Raw genomic sequence first — 24,385 nt, forward strand, 5'->3', positions numbered from 1 at the left:
AGAGATTGAAATGAGCACAGATAAAGTTCCTTAAGCCAAATATGGAATAGACAAGAGCTACTCCTTGCTCAACGAAATGGACTCAACACCGCATATTAAACGCCTAAGAATGTACCTGACTAGTAAGTATCTTAAAACCTATGGATTGCTATGTCTCCGAAAGAGAATCAAGCATGTGTACAGGGGCATAAACGCAGCAGTGATAGGATTGGAGTGGTTCGTGAGCAAATGAAGACCCTTTGAAGTCATATTGCATGGTACCCATTCCACGGGTTTCAACTACCCAGGTTTAAGGTATTCTTCCTTCAGCTAAAACATGCATATGGAACCTACAGTATGATCAACCATGTGATCGGGAGACGTGTTCAAATATGTCTCAGTTTTCGTACCCTGGTACTCGGGTGCAACATTCCAGACGCTTTACTAACACTCTCCCCACTTGGAGAGTCAGTCCCTTTAACCTCCTGTTTGGCCCAGTTTGCAATTTCTGTGGAAGATGAACAGGAATAGCGAGAACCAATGAGAGACTAGCTGGAGGTGTCTGGATGGGCAAATTTAACTCTCATTTCCCACCAGGAAGAGGAATTAACCAAAGGCTCAGCGTGCCATGCCAGAACCAGATTAGGGCCTGAAGACATCCTGCGGTGTTGCGGCCAGGTCACAAGAAAGCGAGTTGAAGAAAGGAGCTCAGGGGCACTGTAATTCACAAACCTGCAGAGTTATAAATGACAGCTATCGTCCAAAAATAGACTGAAGTAAGGCTGCCAAGAGGACTTGAAAGTGGGGCAGAATTGCAGGAAACCGATTTCAGGAGGTAGACTGGAATTGCATTGAAAGCATAGGAAAAGAGGCAGAACGTCCACAATGATGCACTTGGCCAAAAAGGGCGTATGCGTTTTTTCCTGAATATATTCAGGAAAAAACGCATACGCCCTTTTTGGCCAACCAAGCAAACTTGCAAAGGAAATCTGCACTACAATGAAGTCTCACTTCCCCCCAGTCAAAAGGGCCATCTGAAAAAAGTGTAAAATCCAGAAAGGCAGGACAGGCCATGGAGAACTGGGAGCCTTGTTATGCTGATGGGCGGGATGTAAATTGCCAACAGACACTCGGGAGAAGTGTATGGTGTTTCCTGAAACATCTAAAATACAAAGCAAGAGAGCCTAGGGCACTGCCACTTATGGTCCTATAGCTTAGGGAAATTAAAATCAAAAAGACACAGCCACCCCAAAGTTTGGGACGCCTCCTTTTACAAGAACCTCGTATACCGTACAAGTTCAATATCACAGAAAGTGAAAAATGGATAAAGAACTTGTGGTACTTACGTACAATGCAGTATCACTCAGCAATGAAATCTATGTCATCAGGCCCGTAGCAGCATAATGAGTGGATTCAGGTACGATGATTCTAACTGAAATAAGTCACACAGAAAAAGAAACATCATAAGATATCACTAATACACGGAATGTAAACTTGGCTACACAGGAACTGCATTCCAAAACAGAACAGGGTCTCAAATTTAGAAAACCAACTTATGCTTGCTTAAGGGGAAAGGTGAGTTGGGGTGCTGCATAAAACCAGAGATTGAAATGAGCACAGATAAAGTTCCTTAAGCCAAATATGGAATAGACAAGAGCTACTCCTTGCTCAACGAAATGGACTCAACACCGCATATTAAACGCCTAAGAATGTACCTGACTAGTAAGTATCTTAAAACCTATGGATTGCTATGTCTCCAAAAGAGAATCAAGCGTGTGTACAGGGGCATAAACGCAGTAGTGATAGGATTGGAGAGGTTCGGTGAGCAAATGAAGACCCTTTGAAGTCATATTGCATGGTACCCATTCCACGGGTCTCAACTTTCCAGGTTTAAGGTATTCTTCCTTCAGCTAAAACATGCATGTGGAACCCAGAGTATGATCAACCATGTGAACGGGAGACGTGTTCAAATATGTCTCAGTTTTCCTACCCTGGTACTCGGGTGCAACATTCCAGACGCTTTACTAACACTCTCCCGACTTGGAGAGTCAGTCCCTTTAACCTCCTGTTTGGCCCAGTTTGCAATTTCTGCGGAAGATGAACAGGAATAGCGAGAACCAATGAGAGGCTAGCTGGAGGTGTCTGGACGGGCAAATTTAACTCTCATTTCCCACCAGGAAGAGGAATTAACCAAAGGCTCAGCATGCCGGGCCGGAACCAGATTAGGGCCTGAAGCCATCCTGCGGTGTTGCGGCCAGGTCACAAGAAAGCGAGTTAAAGAAAGGAGCTCAGGGGCACTGTAATTCACAAACCTGCAGAGTTATAAATGACAGCTATCGTCCAAAAATAGACTGAAGTAAGGCTGCCAAGAGGACTTGAAAGCGGGGCAGAATTACAGGAAACCGATTTCAGGAGGTAGACTGGAATTGCATTGAAAGCATAGGAAAAGAGGCAGAACGTCCACAATGATGCACTTGGCCAAAAAGGGCGTATGCGTTTTTTCCTGAATATATTCAGGAAAAAACGCATACGCCCTTTTTGGCCAACCAAGCAAGCTTGCAAAGGAAATCTGCACTACAATGAAGTCTCACTTCCCCCCGGTCAAAAGGGCCATCTGAAAAAAGTGTAAAATCCAGAAAGGCAGGACAGGCCATGGAGAACTGGGAGCCTTGTTATGCTGATGGGCGGGATGTAAATTGCCAACAACCACTCGGGAGAAGTGTATGGTGTTTCCTGAAACATCTAAAAAACAAAGCACAGAGCCTAGGGCACTGCCACTTATGGTCCTATAGCTTAGGGAAATTAAAATCAAAAAGACACAGCCACCCCAAAGTTTGGAATGGCTCTGTTTACAAGAACCTCGTTTACAGTACAAGTTCAACATCGCAGAAAGTGAAAAATGGATAAAGAAGTTGTGGTATTCACTAACAAAGCAATATCACTCAGCAATGAAATCTATGTCATCAGGCCCTTAGCAGCACAATGAGTGGATTCAGGTACGATGATTCTAACTGAAATAAGTCACACAGAAAAGAAACATCATAAGATATCAGTAATACACGGAATGTAAACTTGGCTACACAGGAACTGAATTACAGAACAGAACAGGGTCTCAAATTTAGAAAACCAACTTATGCTTGCTTAAGGGGAAAGGTGAGTTGGGGTGCTGCATAAAACCAGAGATTGAAATGAGCACAGATAAAGTTCCTTAAGCCAAATATGGAATAGACAAGAGCTACTCCTTGCTCAACGAAATGGACTCAACACCGCATATTAAACGCCTAAGAATGTACCTGACTAGTAAGTATCTTAAAACCTATGGATTGCTATGTCTCCGAAAGAGAATCAAGCATGTGTACAGGGGCATAAACGCAGCAGTGATAGGATTGGAGAGGTTCGTGAGCAAATGAAGACCCTTTGAAGTCATATTGCATGGTACCCATTCCACGGGTTTCAACTACCCAGGTTTAAGGTATTCTTCCTTCAGCTAAAACATGCATATGGAACCTACAGTATGATCAACCATGTGATCGGGAGACGTGTTCAAATATGTCTCAGTTTTCGGACCCTGGTACTCGGGTGCAACATTCCAGACACTTTACTAACACTCTCCCCACTTGGCGAGTCAGTCCCTTTAACCTCCTGTTTGGCCCAGTTTGCAATTTCTGTGGAAGATGAACAGGAATAGCGAGAACCAATGAGAGACTAGCTGGAGGTGTCTGGATGGGCAAATTTAACTCTCATTTCCCACCAGGAAGAGGAATTAACCAAAGGCTCAGCGTGCCATGCCAGAACCAGATTAGGGCCTGAAGACATCCTGCGGTGTTGCGGCCAGGTCACAAGAAAGCGAGTTGAAGAAAGGAGCTCAGGGGCACTGTAATTCACAAACCTGCAGAGTTATAAATGACAGCTATCGTCCAAAAATAGACTGAAGTAAGGCTGCCAAGAGGACTTGAAAGCGGGGCAGAATTGCAGGAAACCGATTTCAGGAGGTAGACTGGAATTGCATTGAAAGCATAGGAAAAGAGGCAGAACGTCCAGAATGATGCACTTGGCCAAAAAGGGCGTATGCGTTTTTTCCTGAATATATTCAGGAAAAAACGCATACGCCCTTTTTGGCCAACCAAGCAAACTTGCAAAGGAAATCTGCACTACAATGAAGTCTCACTTCCCCCCGGTCAAAAGGGCCATCTGAAAAAAGTGTAAAATCCAGAAAGGCAGGACAGGCCATGGAGAAATGGGAGCCTTGTTATGCTGATGGGCGGGATGTAAATTGCCAACAGACACTCGGGAGAAGTGTATGGTGTTTCCTGAAACATCTAAAAAACAAAGCAACAGAGCCTAGGGCACTGCCACTTATGGTCCTATAGCTTAGGGAAATTAAAATCAAAAAGACACAGCCACCCCAAAGTTTGGGACGCCTCTGTTTACAAGAACCTCGTTTACCGTACAAGTTCAATATCACAGAAAGTGAAAAATGGATAAAGAAGTTGTGGTATTTACGAACAATGCAGTATCACTCAGCAATGAAATCTATGTCATCAGGCCCGTAGCAGCATAATGAGTGGATTCAGGTACGATGATTCTAACTGAAATAAGTCACACAGAAAAAGAAACATCATAAGATATCACTAATACACGGAATGTAAACTTGGCTACACAGGAACTGAATTCCAAAACAGAACAGGTTCTCAAATTTAGAAAACCAACTTATGCTTGCTTAAGGGGAAAGGTGAGTTGGGTTGCTGCATAAAACCAGAGATTGAAATGAGCACAGATAAAGTTCCTTAAGCCAAATATGGAATACACAAGAGCTACTCCTTGCTCAATGAAATGGACTCAACACCGCATATTAAACGCCTAAGAATGTACCTGACTAGTAAGTATCTTAAAACCTATGGATTGCTATGTCTCCGAAAGAGAATCAAGCATGTGTACAGGGGCATAAACGCAGCAGTGATAGGATTGGAGAGGTTCGGTGAGCAAATGAAGACCCTTTGAAGTCATATTGCATTGTACCCATTCCACGGGTTTCAACTACCCAGGTTTTAGGTATTCTTCCTTCAGCTAAAACATGCATGTGGAACCCAGAGTATGATCAACCATGTGATCGGGAGACGTGTTCAAATATGTCTCAGTTTTCGTACCCTGGTACTCGGGTGCAACATTTCAGACGCTTTACTAACACTCTCCCCACTTGGAGAGTCAGCGCCTTTAACCTCCTGTTTGGCACAGTTTGCAATTTCTGCAGAAGATGAACAGGAATAGCGAGAACCAATGAGAGACTAGCTGGAGGTGTCTGGACGGGCAAATTTAACTCTCATTTCCCACCAGGAAGAGGAAATAACCAAAGGCTCAGTGTGCCGTACCGGAACCAGATTAGGGCCTGAAGCCATCCTGCGGTGTTGCGGCCAGCTCAAAAGAAAGCGAGTTGAAGAAAGGAGCTCAGGGGCACTGTAATTCACAAACCTGCAGAGTTATAAATGACAGCTATCGTCCAAAAATAGACTGAAGTAAGGCTGCCAAGAGGACTTGAAAGTGGGGCAGAATTGCAGGAAACCGATTTCAGGAGGTAGACTGGAATTGCATTGAAAGCATAGGAAAAGAGGCAGAACGTCCACAATGATGCACTTGGCCAAAAAGGGCGTATGCGTTTTTTCCTGAATATATTCAGGAAAAAACGCATACGCCCTTTTTGGCCAACCAAGCAAACTTGCAAAGGAAATCTGCACTACAATGAAGTCTCACTTCCCCCCGGTCAAAAGGGCCATCTGAAAAAAGTGTATAATCCAGAAAGGCAGGACAGGCCATGGAGAACTGGGAGCCTTGTTATGCTGATGGGCGGGATGTAAATTGCCAACAGACACTCGGGAGAAGTGTATGGTGTTTCCTGAAACATCTAAAATACAAAGCAAGAGAGCCTAGGGCACTTCCACTTATGGTCCTATAGCTTAGGGAAATTAAAATCAAAAAGACACAGCCACCCCAAAGTTTGGGACGCCTCCGTTTACAAGAACCTCGTATACCGTACAAGTTCAATATCACAGAAAGTGAAAAATGGATAAAGAACTTGTGGTACTTACGTACAATGCAGTATCACTCAGCAATGAAATCTATGTCATCAGGCCCGTAGCAGCATAATGAGTGGATTCAGGTACGATGATTCTAACTGAAATAAGTCACACAGAAAAAGAAACATCATAAGATATCACTAATACACGGAATGTAAACTTGGCTACACAGGAACTGCATTCCAAAACAGAACAGGGTCTCAAATTTAGAAAACCAACTTATGCTTGCTTAAGGGGAAAGGTGAGTTGGGGTGCTGCATAAAACCAGAGATTGAAATGAGCACAGATAAAGTTCCTTAAGCCAAATATGGAATAGACAAGAGCTACTCCTTGCTCAACGAAATGGACTCAACACCGCATATTAAACGCCTAAGAATGTACCTGACTAGTAAGTATCTTAAAACCTATGGATTGCTATGTCTCCAAAAGAGAATCAAGCGTGTGTACAGGGGCATAAACGCAGTAGTGATAGGATTGGAGAGGTTCGGTGAGGAAATGAAGACCTTTTGAAGTCATATTGCATGGTACCCGTTCCACGGGTCTCAACTCTCCAGGTTTAAGGTATTCTTCCTTCAGCTAAAACATGCATGTGGAACCCAGAGTATGATCAACCATGTGAACGGGAGACGTGTTCAAATATGTCCCAGTTTTCCTACCCTGGTACTCGGGTGCAACATTCCAGACGCTTTACTAACACTCTCCCAACTTGGAGAGTCAGTCCCTTTAACCTCCTGTTTGGCCCAGTTTGCAATTTCTGCGGAAGATGAACAGGAATAGCGAGAACCAATGAGAGGCTAGCTGGAGGTGTCTGGACGGGCAAATTTAACTCTCATTTCCCACCAGGAAGAGGAATTAACCAAAGGCTCAGCATGCCGGGCCGGAACCAGATTAGGACCTGAAGCCATCCTGCGGTGTTGCGGCCAGGTCACAAGAAAGCGAGTTGAAGAAAGGAGCTCAGGGGCACTGTAATTCACAAACCTGCAGAGTTATAAATGACAGCTATCGTCCAAAAATAGACTGAAGTAAGGCTGCCAAGAGGACTTGAAGGCGGGGCAGAATTGCAGGAAACCGATTTCAGGAGGTAGACTGGAATTGCATTGAAAGCATAGGAAAAGAGGCAGAACGTCCACAATGATGCACTTGGCCAAAAAGGGCGTATGCGTTTTTTCCTGAATATATTCAGGAAAAAACGCATACGCCCTTTTTGGCCAACCAAGCAAGCTTGCAAAGGAAATCTGCACTACAATGAAGTCTCACTTCCCCCCGGTCAAAAGGGCCATCTGAAAAAAGTGTAAAATCCAGAAAGGCAGGACAGGCCATGGAGAACTGGGAGCCTTGTTATGCTGATGGGCGGGATGTAAATTGCCAACAACCACTCGGGAGAAGTGTATGGTGTTTCCTGAAACATCTAAAAAACAAAGCAACAGAGCCTAAGGCACTTCCACTTATGGTCCTATAGCTTAGGGAAATTAAAATCAAAAAGACACAGCCACCCCAAAGTTTGGAATGGCTCTGTTTACAAGAACCTCGTTTACAGTACAAGTTCAACATCGCAGAAAGTGAAAAATGGATAAAGAAGTTGTGGTATTCACTAACAAAGCAATATCACTCAGCAATGAAATCTATGTCATCAGGCCCTTAGCAGCACAATGAGTGGATTCAGGTATGATGATTCTAACTGAAGTAAGTCACACAGAAAAAGAAACATCATAAGATATCAGTAATACACGGAATGTAAACTTGGCTACACAGGAACTGAATTACAGAACAGAACAGGGTCTCAAATTTAGAAAACCAACTTATGCTTGCTTAAGGGGAAAGGTGAGTTGGGGTGCTGCATAAAACCAGAGATTGAAATGAGCACAGATAAAGTTCCTTAAGCCAAATATGGAATAGACAAGAGCTACTCCTTGCTCAACGAAATGGACTCAACACCCCATATTAAACGCCTAAGAATGTACCTGACTAGTAAGTATCTTAAAACCTATGGATTGCTATGTCTCCGAAAGAGAATCAAGCATGTGTACAGGGGCATAAACGCAGCAGTGATAGGATTGGAGAGGTTCGTGAGCAAATGAAGACCCTTTGAAGTCATATTGCATGGTACCCATTCCACGGGTTTCAACTACCCAGGTTTAAGGTATTCTTCCTTCAGCTAAAACATGCATATGGAACCTACAGTATGATCAACCATGTGATCGGGAGACGTGTTCAAATATGTCTCAGTTTTCGTACCCTGGTACTCGGGTGCAACATTCCAGACGCTTTACTAACACTCTCCCCACTTGCCGAGTCAGTCCCTTTAACCTCCTGTTTGGCCCAGTTTGCAATTTCTGTGGAAGATGAACAGGAATAGCGAGAACCAATGAGAGACTAGCTGGAGGTGTCTGGATGGGCAAATTTAACTCTCATTTCCCACCAGGAAGAGGAATTAACCAAAGGCTCAGCGTGCCATGCCAGAACCAGATTAGGGCCTGAAGACATCCTGCGGTGTTGCGGCCAGGTCACAAGAAAGCGAGTTGAAGAAAGGAGCTCAGGGGCACTGTAATTCACAAACCTGCAGAGTTATAAATGACAGCTATCGTCCAAAAATATACTGAAGTAAGGCTGCCAAGAGGACTTGAAAGCGGGGCAGAATTGCAGGAAACCGATTTCAGGAGGTAGACTGGAATTTCATTGAAAGCATAGGAAAAGAGGCAGAACGTCCAGAATGATGCACTTGGCCAAAAAGGGCGTATGCGTTTTTTCCTGAATATATTCAGGAAAAAACGCATACGCCCTTTTTGGCCAACCAAGCAAACTTGCAAAGGAAATCTGCACTACAATGAAGTCTCACTTCCCCCCGGTCAAAAGGGCCATCTGAAAAAAGTGTAAAATCCAGAAAGGCAGGACAGGCCATGGAGAAATGGGAGCCTTGTTATGCTGATGGGCGGGATGTAAATTGCCAACAGACACTCGGGAGAAGTGTATGGTGTTTCCTGAAACATCTAAAAAACAAAGCAACAGAGCCTAGGGCACTGCCACTTATGGTCCTATAGCTTAGGGAAATTAAAATCAATAAGACACAGCCACCCCAAAGTTTGGGACGCCTCTGTTTACAAGAACCTCGTTTACCGTACAAGTTCAATATCACAGAAAGTGAAAAATGGATAAAGAAGTTGTGGTATTTACGTACAATGCAGTATCACTCAGCAATGAAATCTATGTCATCAGGCCCGTAGCAGCATAATGAGTAGATTCAGGTACGATGATTCTAACTGAAATAAGTCACACAGAAAAAGAAACATCATAAGATATCACTAATACACGGAATGTAAACTTGGCTACACAGGAACTGAATTACAGAACAGAACAGGTTCTCAAATTTAGAAAACCAACTTATGCTTGCTTAAGGGGAAAGGTGAGTTGGGTTGCTGCATAAAACCAGAGATTGAAATGAGCACAGATAAAGTTCCTTAAGCCAAATATGGAATACACAAGAGCTACTCCTTGCTCAATGAAATGGACTCAACACCGCATATTAAACGCCTAAGAATGTACCTGACTAGTAAGTATCTTAAAACCTATGGATTGCTATGTCTCCGAAAGAGAATCAAGCATGTGTACAGGGGCATAAACGCAGCAGTGATAGGATTGGAGAGGTTCGGTGAGCAAATGAAGACCCTTTGAAGTCATATTGCATTGTACCCATTCCACGGGTTTCAACTACCCAGGTTTTAGGTATTCTTCCTTCAGCTAAAACATGCATGTGGAACCCAGAGTATGATCAACCATGTGATCGGGAGACGTGTTCAAATATGTCTCAGTTTTCCTCCCCTGGTACTCGGGTGCAACATTCCAGACGCTTTACTAACACTCTCCCCACTTGGAGAGTCAGCGCCTTTAACCTCCTGTTTGGCACAGTTTGCAATTTCTGCGGAAGATGAACAGGAATAGCGAGAACCAATGAGAGGCTAGCTGGAGGTGTCTGGATGGGCAAATTTAACTCTCATTTCCCACCAGGAAGAGGAAATAACCAAAGGCTCAGTGTGCCGTACCGGAACCAGATTAGGGCCTGAAGCCATCCTGCGGTGTTGCGGCCAGCTCAAAAGAAAGCGAGTTGAAGAAAGGAGCTCAGGGGCACTGTAATTCACAAACCTGCACAGTTATAAATGACAGCTATCGTCCAAAAATAGACTGAAGTAAGGCTGCCAAGAGGACTTGAAGGTGGGGCAGAATTGCAGGAAACCGATTTCAGGAGGTAGACTGGAATTGCATTGAAAGCATAAGAAAAGAGGCAGAACGTCCACAATGATGCACTTGGCCAAAAAGGGCGTATGCGTTTTTTCCTGAATATATTCAGGAAAAAACGCATACGCCCTTTTTGGCCAACCAAGCAAGCTTGCAAAGGAAATCTGCACTACAATGAAGTCTCACTTCCCCCCGGTCAAAAGGGCCATCTGAAAAAAGTGTAAAATCCAGAAAGGCAGGACAGGCCATGGAGAACTGGGAGCCTTGTTATGCTGATGGGCGGGATGTAAATTGCCAACAGACACTCGGGAGAAGTGTATGGTGTTTCCTGAAACATCTAAAAAACAAAGCAACAGAACCTAGGGCACTTCCACTTATGGTCCTATAACTTAGGGAAATTAAAATCAAAAAGACACAGCCACCCCAAAGTTTGGAACGGCTCTGTTTACAAGAACCTCGTTTACAGTACAAGTTCAACGTCGCAGAAAGTGAAAAATGGATAAAGAAGTTGTGGTATTTACTTACAAAGCAATATCACTCAGCAATGAAATCTGTGTCATCAGGCCCTTAGCAGCACAATGAGTGGATTCAGGTATGATGATTCTAACTGAAATAAGTCACACAGAAAAAGAAACATCATAAGATATCAGTAATACACGGAATGTAAACTTGGCTACACAGGAACTGAATTACAGAACAGAACAGGGTCTCAAATGTAGAAAACCAACTTATGCTTGCTTAAGGGTAAAGGTGAGTTGGGGTGCTGCATAAAACCAGAGATTGAAATGAGCACAGATAAAGTTCCTTAAGCCAAATATGGAATAGACAAGAGCTACTCCTTGCTCAACGAAATGGACTCAACACCCCATATTAAACGCCTAAGAATGTACCTGACTAGTAAGTATCTTAAAACCTATGGATTGCTATGTCTCCAAAAGAGAATCAAGCATGTGTACAGGGGCATAAAGGCAGCAGTGATAGGATTGGAGAGGTTCGGTGAGCAAATGAAGACCCTTTGAAGTCATATTGCATGGTACCCATTACACGGGTCTTAACTCTCCAGGTTTAAGGTATTCTTCCTTCAGCTAAAACATGCATGTGGAACCCAAGTATGATCAACCATGTGAACGGGAGACGTGTTCAAATATGTCTCAGTTTTCCTCCCCTGGTACTCGGGTGCAACATTCCAGACGCTTTACTAACACTCTCCCCACTTGGAGAGTCAACGCCTTTAACCTCCTGTTTGGCCCAGTTTGCAATTCCTGCGGAAGATGAACAGGAATAGCGAGAACCAATGAGAGACTAGCTGGAGGTGTCTGGACGGGCAAATTTAACTCTCATTTCCCACCAGGAAGAGGAAATAACCAAAGGCTCAGCGTGCCGTGCCGGAACCAGATTAGGGCCTGAAGCCATCCTGCGGTGTTGCAGCCAGGTCAAAAAAAAGCGAGTTGAAGAAAGGAGCTCAGGGGCACTGTAATTCACAAACCTGCAGAGTTATAAATGACAGCTATCGTCCAAAAATAGACTGAAGTAAGGCTGCCAAGAGGACTTGAAAGCGGGGCAGAATTGCAGGGAACCGATTTCAGGAGGTAGACTGGAATTGCATTGAAAGCATAGGAAAAGAGGCAGAACGTCCACAATGATGCACTTGGCCAAAAAGGGCGTATACGTTTTTTCCTGAATATATTCAGGAAAAAACGCATACGCCCTTTTTGGCCAACCAAGCAAGCTTGCAAAGGAAATCTGCACTACAATGAAGTCTCACTTCCCCCCGGTCAAAAGGGCCATCTGAAAAAAGTGTAAAATCCAGAAAGTCAGGACAGGCCATGGAGAACTGGGAGCCTTGTTATGCTGATGGGCGGGATGTAAATTGCCAACAGACACTCGGGAGAAGTGTATGGTGTTTCCTGAAACATCTAAAAAACAAAGCAACAGAGCCTAGGGCACTGCCACTTATGGTCCTATAGCTTAGGGAAATTAAAATCAAAAAGACACAGCCACCCCAAAGTTTGGGACGCCTCCGTTTACAAGAACCTCGTTTACCGTACAAGTTCAATATCACAGAAAGTGAAAAATGGATAAAGAACTTGTGGTACTTACGTACAATGCAGTATCACTCAGCAATGAAATCTATGTCATCAGGCCCGTAGCAGCATAATGAGTGGATTCAGGTATGATGATTCTAACTGAAATAAGTCACACAGAAAAAGAAACATCATAAGATATCACTAATACACGGAATGTAAACTTGGCTACACAGGAACTGAATTACAGAAGAGAACAGGGTCTCAAATTTAGAAAACCAACTTATGCTTGCTTAAGGGGAAAGGTGAGTTGGGGTGCTGCATAAAACCAGAGATTGAAATGAGCACAGATAAAGTTCCTTAAGCCAAATATGGAATAGACAAGAGCTACTCCTTGCTCAACGAAATGGACTCAACACCCCATATTAAACGCCTAAGAATGTACCTGACTAGTAAGTATCTTAAAACCTATGGATTGCTATGTCTCCGAAAGAGAGTCAAGCATGTGTACAGGGGCATAAACGCAGCAGTGATAGGATTGGAGATGTTCAGTGAGCAAATGAAGACCCTTTGAAGTCATATTGCAGGGTACCCATTACACGGGTTTCAACTACCCAGGTTTAAGGTATTCTTCCTTCAGCTAAAACATGCATGTGGAACCTAGAGTATGATCAACCATGTGATCGGGAGACGTGTTCAAATATGTCTCAGTTTTCGTACCCTGGTACTCGGGTGCAATATTCCAGACGCTTTACTAACACTCTCCCGACTTGGAGAGTCAGTCCCTTTAACCTCCTGTTTGGCCCAGTTTGCAATTTCTGCGGAAGATGAACAGGAATAGCGAGAACCAATGAGAGACTAGCTGGAGGTGTCTGGACAGGCAAATTTAACTCTCATTTCCCACCAGGAAGAGGAAATAACCAAAGGCTCAGCGTGCCTTGCCGGAACCAGATTAGGGCCTGAAGCCATCCTGCGGTGTTGCGGCCAGCTCACAAGAAAGCGAGTTGAAGAAAGGAGCTCAGGGGCACTGTAATTCACAAACCTGCAGAGTTATAAATGACAGCTATCGTCCAAAAATAGACTGACGTAAGGCTGCCAAGAGGACTTGAAAGCAGGGCACAATTGCAGGAAACCGATTTCAAGAGGTAGACTGGAATTGCATTGAAAGCATAGGAAAAGAGGCCTAAGGTCCACAATGATGCACTTGGCCAAAAAGGGCGTATGCGTTTTTTCCTGAATATATTCAGGAAAAAACGCATACGCCCTTTTTGGCCAACCAAGCAAGCTTGCAAAGGAAATCTGCACTACAATGAAGTCTCACTTCCCCCCGGTCAAAAGGGCCATCTGAAAAAAGTGTAAAATCCAGAAAGGCAGGACAGGCCATGGAGAACTGGGAGCCTTGTTATGCTGAAGGGCGGAATGTAAATTGCCAACAAACACTCGGGAGAAGTGTATGGTGTTTCCTGAAACATCTAAAAAACAAAGCAACAGAGCCTAGGGCACTGCCACTTATGGTCCTATAGCTTAGGGAAATTAAAATCAAAAAGACACAGCCACCCCAAAGTTTGGGATGCCTCTGTTTACAAGAACCTCGTTTACAGTACAAGTTCAACATCGCAGAAAGTGAAAAATGGATAAAGAAGTTGTGGTATTTACTTACAAAGCAATATCACTCAGCAATGAAATCTATGTCATCAGGCCCTTAGCAGCACAATGAGTGGATTCAGGTATGATGATTCTAACTGAAATAAGTCACACAGAAAAAGAAACATCATAAGATATCAGTAATACACGGAATGGAAACTTGGCTACACAGGAACTGAATTACAGAATAGAACAGGGTCTCAAATTTAGAAAACGAACTTATGCTTGCTTAAGGGGAAAGGTGAGTTGGGGTGCTGCATAAAACCAGAGATTGAAATGAGCACAGATAAAGTTCCTTAAGCCAAATATGGAATAGACAAGAGCTACTCCTTGCTCAACGAAATGGACTCAACACCCCATATTAAACGCCTAAGAATGTACCTGACTAGTAAGTATCTTAAAACCTATGGATTGGTATGTCTCCGAAAGAGAATCAAGCATGTGTACAGGGGCATAAACGCAGCAGTGATAGGATTGGAGAGGTTCGGTGAGCATATGAAGACCCTTTGAAGTCATATTGCATGGTACCCATTCCACGGGTCTCAACTCTCCAGGTTTAAGGTATTCTTCCTTCAGCTAAAACATGCATGTGGAACCTAGAGTATGATCAACCATGTGAATGGGAGACGTGTTCAAATATGTCTCAGTTTTCCTCCCCTGGTACTCGGGTGCAACATTCCAGACGCTTTACTAACACTCTCCCCACTTGGAGAGTCAGTCCCTTTAACCTCCTGTTTGGCCCAGTTTGCAATTTCTGCGGAAGATGAACAGGAATAGCGAGAACCAATGAGAGGCTAGCTGGAGGTGTCTGGACGGGCAAATTTATCTCTCATTTCCCACCAGGAAGAGGAATTAACCAAAGGCTCAGCATGCCGGGGCGGATCCAGATTAGGGCCTGAAGCCATCCTGCGGTGTTGTGGCCAGGTCACAAGAAAGCGAGTTGAAGAAAGGAGCTCAGGGGCACTGTAATTCACAAACCTGCAGAGTTATAAATGACAGCTATCGTCCAAAAATAGACTGAAGTAAGGCTGCCAAGAGGACTTGAAAGCGGGGCAGAATTGCAGGAAACCGATTTCAGGAGGTAGACTGGAATTGCATTGAAAGCATAGGAAAAGAGGCAGAACGTCCACAATGATGCACTTGGCGAAAAAGGGCGTATGCGTTTTTTCCTGAATATATTCAGGAAAAAACGCATACGCCCTTTTTGGCCAACCAAGCAAGCTTGCAAAGGAAATCTGCACTACAATGAAGTCTCACTTCCCCCCGTTCAAAAGGGCCATCTGAAAAAAGTGTAAAATCCAGATAGGCAACAGGCCATTGAGAACTGGGAGCTTTGTTATGCTGATGGGCGGGATGGAAATTGCCAACAGACACTTGGGAGAAGTGTATGGTGTTTCCTGAAACATCTAAAAAACAAAGCAACAGAGCCTAGGGCACTTCCACTTATGGTCCTATAGCTTAGGGAAATTAAAATCAAAAAGACACAGCCACCCCAAAGTTTGGGACGCCTCCGTTTACAAGAACCTCGTATACCGTACAAGTTCAATATCACAGAAAGTGAAAAATGGATAAAGAACTTGTGGTACTTACGTACAATGCAGTATCACTCAGCAATGAAATCTATGTCATCAGGCCCATAGCAGCATAATGAGTGGATTCAGGTACGATGATTCTAACTGAAATAAGTCACACAGAAAAAGAAACATCATAAGATATCACTAATACACGGAATGTAAACTTGGCTACACAGGAACTGCATTCCAAAACAGAACAGGGTCTCAAATTTAGAAAACCAACTTATGCTTGCTTAAGGGGAAAGGTGAGTTGGGGTGCTGCATAAAACCAGAGATTGAAATGAGCACAGATAAAGTTCCTTAAGCCAAATATGGAATAGACAAGAGCTACTCCTTGCTCAACGAAATGGACTCAACACCCCATATTAAACGCCTAAGAATGTACCTGACTAGTAAGTATCTTAAAACCTATGGATTGCTATGTCTCCAAAAGAGAATCAAGCGTGTGTACAGGGGCATAAACGCAGCAGTGATAGGATTGGAGAGGTTCGGTGAGCAAATGAAGACCCTTTGAAGTCATATTGCATGGTACCCATTACACGGGTTTCAACTACCCAGGTTTAAGGTATTCTTCCTTCAGCTAAAACATGCATGTGGAACCTAGAATATGATCAACCATGTGATCGGGAGACGTGTTCAAATATGTCTCAGTTTTCGTACCCTGGTACTCGGGTGCAATATTCCAGACGCTTTACTAACACTCTCCCGACTTGGAGAGCCAGTCCCTTTAACCTCCTGTTTGGCCCAGTTTGCAATTACTGCGGAAGATGAACAGGAATAGCGAGAACCAATGAGAGACTAGCTGGAGGTGTCTGGACGGGCAAATTTAACTCTCATTTCCCACCAGGAAGAGGAATTAACCAAAGGCTCAGGGTGCCGTGCCGGAACCAGATTAGGGCCTGAAGCCATCCTGCGGTGTTGCGGCCAGCTCACAAGAAAGCGAGTTGAAGAAAGGAGCTCAGGGGCACTGTAATTCACAAACCTGCAGAGTTATAAATGACAACTATCGTCCAAAAATAGACTGAAGTAAGGCTGCCAAGAGGACTTGAAAGCAGGGCACAATTGCAGGAAACTGATTTCAGGAGGTAGACTGGAATTGCATTGAAAGCATAGGAAAAGAGGCCTAAGGTCCACAATGATGCACTTGTCCAAAAAGGGCGTATGCGTTTTTTCCTGAATATATTCAGGAAAAAACGCATACGCCCTTTTTGGACAACAAAGCAAGCTTGCAAAGGAAATCTGCACTACAATGAAGTCTCATTTCCCCCTGGTCAAAAGGGCCATCTGAAAAAAGTGTAAAATCCAGAAAGTCAGGACAGGCCATGGAGAACTGGGAGCCTTGTTATGCTGATGGGCGGGATGTAAATTGCCAACAACCACTGGGTAGAAGTGTATGGTGTTTCCTGAAACATCTAAAAAACAAAGCAACAGAACCTAGGGCACTTCCACTTATGGTCCTATAGCTTAGGGAAATTAAAATCAAAAAGACACAGCCACCCCAAACTTTGGAACGGCTCTGTTTACAAGAACCTCGTTTACAGTACAAGTTCAACATCGCAGAAAGTGAAAAATGGATAAAGAAGTTGTGGTATTTACTTACAAAGCAATATCACTCAGCAATGAAATCTGTGTCATCAGGCCCTTAGCAGCACAATGAGTGGATTCAGGTATGATGATTCTAACTGAAATAAGTCACACAGAAAAAGAAACATCATAAGATATCAGTAATACACGGAATGTAAACTTGGCTACACAGGAACTGAATTACAGAACAGAACAGGGTCTCAAATTTAGAAAACCAACTTATGCTTGCTTAAGGGGAAAGGTGAGTTGGGGTGCTGCATAAAACCAGAGATTGAAATGAGCACAGATAAAGTTCCTTAAGCCAAATATGGAATAGACAAGAGCTACTCCTTGCTCAACGAAATGGACTCAACACCGCATATTAAACGCCTAAGAATGTACCTGACTAGTAAGTATCTTAAAACCTATGGATTGCTATGTCTCCGAAAGAGAATCAAGCATGTGTACAGGGGCATAAACGCAGCAGTGATAGGATTGGAGAGGTTCGGTGAGCAAATGAAGAGCCTTTGAAGTCATATTGCATGGTACCCATTCCACGGGTTTCAACTACCCAGGTTTTAGGTATTCTTCCTTCAGCTAAAACATGCATGTGGAACCCAAGTATGATCAACCATGTGAACGGCAGACGTGTTCAAATATGTCTCAGTTTTCCTCCCCTGGTACTCGGGTGCAACATTCCAGACGCTTTACTAACACTCTCCCCACTTGGAGAGTCAGCGCCTTTAACCTCCTGTTTGGCCCAGTTTGCAATTTCTGCGGAAGATGAACAGGAATAGCGAGAACCAATGAGAGGCTAGCTGGAGGTGTCTGGACGGGCAAATTTAACTCTCATTTCCCACCAGGAAGAGGAAATAACCAAAGGCTCAGTGTGCCGTGCCGGAACCAGATTAGGGCCTGAAGCCATCCTGCGGTGTTGCGGCCAGCTCACAAGAAAGCGAGTTGAAGAAAGGAGCTCAGGGACACTGTAATTCACAAACCTGCAGAGTTATAAATGACAGCTATCGTCCAAAAATAGACTGAAGTAAGGCTGCCAAGAGGACTTGAAAGCAGGGCAGAATTGCAGGAAACCGATTTCAGGAGGTAGACTGGAATTGCATTGAAAGCATAGGAAAAGAGGCAGAACGTCCACAATGATGCACTTGGCCAAAAAGGGCGTATGCGTTTTTTCCTGAATATATTCAGGAAAAAACGCATACGCCCTTTTTGGCCAACCAAGCAAGCTTGCAAAGGAAATCTGCACTACAATGAAGTCTCACTTCCCCCCGGTCAAAAGGGCCATCTGAAAAAGTGTAAAATCCAGAAAGGCAGGACAGGCCATGGAGAACTGGGAGCCTTGTTATGCTGATGGGCGGGATGGAAATTGCCAACAACCACTCGGGAGAAGTGTATGGTGTTTCCTGAAACATCTAAAAAACAAAGCAACAGAGCCTAGGTCACTTCCACTTATGGTCCTATAGCTTAGGGAATTTAAAATCAAAAAGACACAGCCACCCCAAAGTTTCGAACGGCTCTGTTTACAAGAACCTCGTTTACAGTACAAGTTCAACATCGCAAAAAGTGAAAAATGGATTAAAAAGTTGTGGTATTTACTTACAAAGCAATATCACTCAGCAATGAAATCTGTGTCATCAGGCCCTTAGCAGCACAATGAGTGGATTCAGGTACGATGATTCTAACTGAAATAAGTCACACAGAAAAAGAAACATCATAAGATATCAGTAATACATGGAATGGAAACTTGGCTACACAGGAACTGAATTACAGAACAGAACAGGGTCTCAAATTTAGAAAACCAACTTATGCTTGCTTAAGGGTAAAGGTGAGTTGGGGTGCTGCATAAAACCAGAGATTGAAATGAGCACAGATAAAGTTACTTAAGCCAAATATGGAATAGACAAGAGCTACTCCTTGCTCAACGAAATGGACTCAACACCGCATATTAAACGCCTAAGAATGTACCTGACTAGTAAGTATCTTAAAACCTATGGATTGCTATGTCTCCGAAAGAGAATCAAGCATGTGTACAGGGGCATAAACGCAGCTGTGATAGGATTGGAGAGGTTCGGTGAGCAAATGAAGACCTTTTGAAGTCATATTGCATGGTACCCATTCCACAGGTTTCAACTACCCAGGTTTAAGGTATTCTTCCTTCAGCTAAAACATGCATGTGGAACCCAAGTATGATCAACCATGTGAACGGGAGACGTGTTCAAATATGTCTCAGTTTTCCTCCCCTGGTACTCGGGTGCAACATTCCAGACGCTTTACTAACACTCTCCCCACTTGGAGAGTCAGCGCCTTTAACCTCCTGTTTGGCCCAGTTTGCAATTTCTGCGGAAGATGAACAGGAATAGCTAAAACCAATGAGAGACTACCTGGAGGTGTCTGGACGGGCAAATTTAACTCTCATTTCCCACCAGGAAGAGGAAATAACCAAAGGCTCAGCGTGCCGTGCCGGAACAAGATTAGGGCCTGAAGCCATCCTGCGGTGTTGCGGCCAGGTCACAAGAAAGCGAGTTGAAGAAACGAGCTCAGGGGCACTGAAATTCACAAACCTGCAGAGTTATAAATGACAGCTATCGTCCAAAAATAGACTGAAGTAAGGCTGCCAAGAGGACTTGAAAGCGGGGCAGAATTGCAGGAAACCGATTTCAGGAGGTAGACTGGAATTGCATTGAAAGCATAGGAAAAGAGGCAGAATGTCCACAATGATGCACTTGGCCAAAAAGGGCGTATGCGTTTTTTCCTGAATATATTCAGGAAAAAATGCATACGCCCTTTTTGGCCAACCAAGCAAGCTTGCAAAGGAAATCTGCACTACAATGAAGTCTCACTTCCCCCCGGTCAAAAGGGCCATCTGAAAAAAGTGTAAAATCCAGAAAGGCAGGACAGGCCATGGAGAACTGGGAGCCTTGTTATGCTGACGGGCGGGATGTAAATTGCCAACAACCACTCGGGAGAAGTGTATGGTGTTTCCTGAAACATCTAAAAAACAAAGCACAGAGCCTAGGGCACTTCCACTTATGGTCCTATAGCTTAGGGAAATTAAAATCAAAAAGACACAGCCATCCCAATGTTTGGAACGGCTCTGTTTACAAGAACCTCGTTTACAGTACGAGTTCAACATCGCAGAAAGTGAAAAATGGATAAAGAAGTTGTGGTATTCACTTACAAAGCAATATCACTCAGCAGTGAAATCTATGTCATCAGGCCCTTAGCAGCACAATGAGTGGATTCAGGTATGATGATTCTAACTGAAATAAGTCACACAGAAAAAGAAACATCATAAGATATCAGTAATACACGGAATGGAAACTTGGCTACACAGGAACTGAAGTACAGAACAGAACAGGGTCTCAAATTTAGAAAACCAACTTATGCTTGCTTAAGGGTAAAGGTGAGTTGGGGTGCTGCATAAAACCAGAGATTGAAATGAGCACAGATAAAGTTCCTTAAGCCAAATATGGAATAGACAAGAGCTACTCCTTGCTCAACGAAATGGACTCAACACCGCATATTAAATGCCTAAGAATGTACCTGACTAGTAAGTATCTTAAAACCTATGGATTGCTATGTCTCCGAAAGAGAATCAAGCATGTGTACAGGGGCATAAACGCAGCAGTGATAGGATTGGAGAGGTTCGGTGAGCAAATGAAGACCCTTTGAAATCATATTGCATGGTACCCATTACACGGGTTTCAACTACCCAGATTTTCGGTATTCTTCCTTCAGCTAAAACATGCATGTGGAACCTAGAGTATGATCAACCATGTGATCGGGAGACGTGTTCAAATATGTCTCAGTTTTCCTCCCCTGGTACTCGGGTGCAACATTCCAGACGCTTTACTAACACTCTCCCCACTTGGAGAGTCAGCGCCTTTAACCTCCTGTTTGGCACAGTTTGCAATTTCTGCGGAAGATGAACAGGAATAGCGAGAACCAATGAGAGGCTAGCTGGAGGTGTCTTGACGGGCAAATTTAACTCTCATTTCCCACCAGGAAGAGGAGATAAGCAAAGGCTCAGCGTGCCGTGCCGGAACCTGATTAGCGCCTGAAGCCATCCTGCGGTGTTGCGGCAGGTCACAAGAAAGCGAGTTGAAGAAACGAGCTCAGGGGCACTGTAATTCACAAACCTGCAGAGTTATAAATGACAGCTATCGTCCAAAAATAGACTGAAATAAGGCTGCCAAGAGGACTTGAAAGCGGGGCAGAATTGCAGGAAACCGATTTCAGGAGGTAGACTGGAATTGCATTGAAAGCATAGGAAAAGAGGCAGAACGTCCACAATGATGCACTTGGCCAAAAAGGGCATATGCGTTTTTTCCTGAATATATTCAGGAAAAAACGCATACGCACTTTTTGGCCAACCAAGCAAGCTTGCAAAGGAAATCTGCACTACAATGAAGTCTCACTTCCCCCCGGTCAAAAGGGCCATCTGAAAAAAGTGTAAAATCCAGAAAGGCAGGACAGGCCATGGAGAACTGGGAGCATTGTTATGCTGATGGGCGGGATGTAAATTGCCAACAACCACTCGGGAGAAGTGTATGGTGTTTCCTGAAACATCTAAAAGACAAAGCAACAGAGCCTAGGGCACTTCCACTTATGGTCCTATAGCATAGGGAAATTAAAATCAAAAAGACACATCCACCCCAAAGTTTGGCACGCCTCCGTTTACAAGAACCTCGTTTACAGTACAAGTTCAACATCGCAGAAAGTGAAAAATGGATAAAGAACTTGTGGTACTTACGTACAATGCAGTATCACTCAGCAATGAAATCTGTGTCATCAGGCCCTTAGCAGCACAATGAGTGGATTCAGGTATGATGATTCTAACTGAAATAAGTCACACAGAAAAAGAAACATCATAAGATATCAGTAATACACGGAATGGAAACTTGGCTACACAGGAACTGAATTACAGAACAGAACAGGGTCTCAAATTTAGAAAACCAACTTATGCTTGCTTAAGGGTAAAGGTGAGTTGGGGTGCTGCATAAAACCAGAGATTGAAATGAGCACAGATAAAGTTCCTTAAGCCAAATATGGAATAGACAAGAGCTACTCCTTGCTCAACGAAATGGACTCAACACCGCAAATTAAATGCCTAAGAATGTACCTGACTAGTAAGTATCTTAAAACCTATGGATTGCTATGTCTCCGAAAGAGAATCAAGCATGTGTACAGGGGCATAAACGCAGCAGTGATAGGATTGGAGAGGTTCGGTGAGCAAATGAAGACCCTTTGAAATCATATTGCATGGTACCCATTACACGGGTTTCAACTACCCAGGTTTTCGGTATTCTTCCTTCAGCTAAAACATGCATGTGGAACCTAGAGTATGATCAACCATGTGATCGGGAGACGTGTTCAAATATGTCTCAGTTTTCCTCCCCTGGTACTCGGGTGCAACATTCCAGACGCTTTACTAACACTCTCCCCACTTGGAGAGTCAGCGCCTTTAACCTCCTGTTTGGCACAGTTTGCAATTTCTGCGGAAGATGAACAGGAATAGCGAGAACCAATGAGAGGCTAGCTGGAGGTGTCTTGACGGGCAAATTTAACTCTCATTTCCCACCAGGAAGAGGAGATAAGCAAAGGCTCAGCGTGCCGTGCCGGAACCTGATTAGCGCCTGAAGCCATCCTGCGGTGTTGCGGCAGGTCACAAGAAAGCGAGTTGAAGAAACGAGCTCAGGGGCACTGTAATTCACAAACCTGCAGAGTTATAAATGACAGCTATCGTCCAAAAATAGACTGAAATAAGGCTGCCAAGAGGACTTGAAAGCGGGGCAGAATTGCAGGAAACCGATTTCAGGAGGTAGACTGGAATTGCATTGAAAGCATAGGAAAAGAGGCAGAACGTCCACAATGATGCACTTGGCCAAAAAGGGCATATGCGTTTTTTCCTGAATATATTCAGGAAAAAACGCATACGCACTTTTTGGCCAACCAAGCAAGCTTGCAAAGGAAATCTGCACTACAATGAAGTCTCACTTCCCCCTGGTCAAAAGGGCCATCTGAAAAAAGTGTAAAATCCAGAAAGGCAGGACAGGCCATGGAGAACTGGGAGCCTTGTTATGCTGATGGGCGGGATGTAAATTGCCAACAACCACTCGGGAGAAGTGTATGGTGTTTCCTGAAACATCTAAAAAACAAAGCAACAGAGCCTAGGGCACTTCCACTTATGGTCCTATAGCATAGGGAAATTAAAATCAAAAAGACACATCCACCCCAAAGTTTGGCACGCCTCCGTTTACAAGAACCTCGTTTACAGTACAAGTTCAACATCGCAGAAAGTGAAAAATGGATAAAGAACTTGTGGTACTTACGTACAATGCAGTATCACTCAGCAATGAAATCTGTGTCATCAGGCCCTTAGCAGCACAATGAGTGGATTCAGGTATGATGATTCTAACTGAAATAAGTCACACAGAAAAAGAAACATCATAAGATATCACTAATACACGGAATGGAAACTTGGCTACACAGGAACTGAATTACAGAACAGAACAGGGTCTCAAATTTAGAAAACCAACTTATGCTTGCTTAAGGGGAAAGGTGAGTTGGGGTGCTGCATAAAACCAGAGATTGAAATGAGCACAGATAAAGTTCCTTAAGCCAAATATGGAATAGACAAGAGCTACTCCTTGCTCAACGAAATGGACTCAACACCGCATATTAAACGCCTAAGAATGTACCTGACTAGTAAGTATCTTAAAACCTATGGATTGCTATGTCTCCGAAAGAGAATCAAGCATGTGTACAGGGGCATAAACGCAGCAGTGATAGGATTGGAGAGGTTCGGTGAGCAAATGAAGACCCTTTGAAGTCATATTGCATGGTACCCATTCCACGGGTTTCAACTACCCAGGTTTAAGGTATTCTTCCTTCATCTAAAACATGCATGTGGAACCTAGAGTATGATCAACCATGTGATCGGGAGACGTGTTCAAATATGTCTCAGTTTTCGTACCCTGATACTCGGGTGCAACATTCCAGACGCTTTACTAACACTCTCCCCACATGGAGAGTCAGTCCCTTTAACCTCCTGTTTGGCCCAGTTTGCAATTTCTGTGGAAGATGAACAGGAATATTGAGAACCAATGAGAGACTAGCTGGAGGTGTCTGGACGGGCAAATTTAACTCTCATTTCCCACCAGGAAGAGGAAATAACCAAAGGCTCAGCATTCCGTGCCGGAACCAGATTAGGGCCTGAAGCCATCCTGCGGTGTTGCGGCCAGGTCACAAGAAAGCGAGTTGAAGACAGGAGCTCAGGGGCACT

The 24,385-nt window shown here is 43.9% G+C and overlaps 1 long non-coding RNA gene across 1 annotated transcript in view; it reads right to left on the bottom strand.

Annotated features, from left to right (window-relative positions):
- LOC307181174 overlaps positions 1-21,919 on the bottom strand; it is a 255,444-nt gene extending 233,525 nt beyond the window's left edge. The window contains exon 1 of the long non-coding RNA XR_013826066.1: positions 21,854-21,919. This is a non-coding gene — a long non-coding RNA (uncharacterized lncRNA). The remainder of the gene's footprint in view (positions 1-21,853) is intronic.
- Between the last annotated feature and the right edge of the window lie 2,466 nt (positions 21,920-24,385).

This window comes from Stenella coeruleoalba, assembly GCF_951394435.1.
Source record: "Stenella coeruleoalba genome assembly, contig: scaffold_151, whole genome shotgun sequence".
In the NCBI taxonomy this organism is placed as follows: domain Eukaryota; kingdom Metazoa; phylum Chordata; class Mammalia; order Artiodactyla; family Delphinidae; genus Stenella; species Stenella coeruleoalba.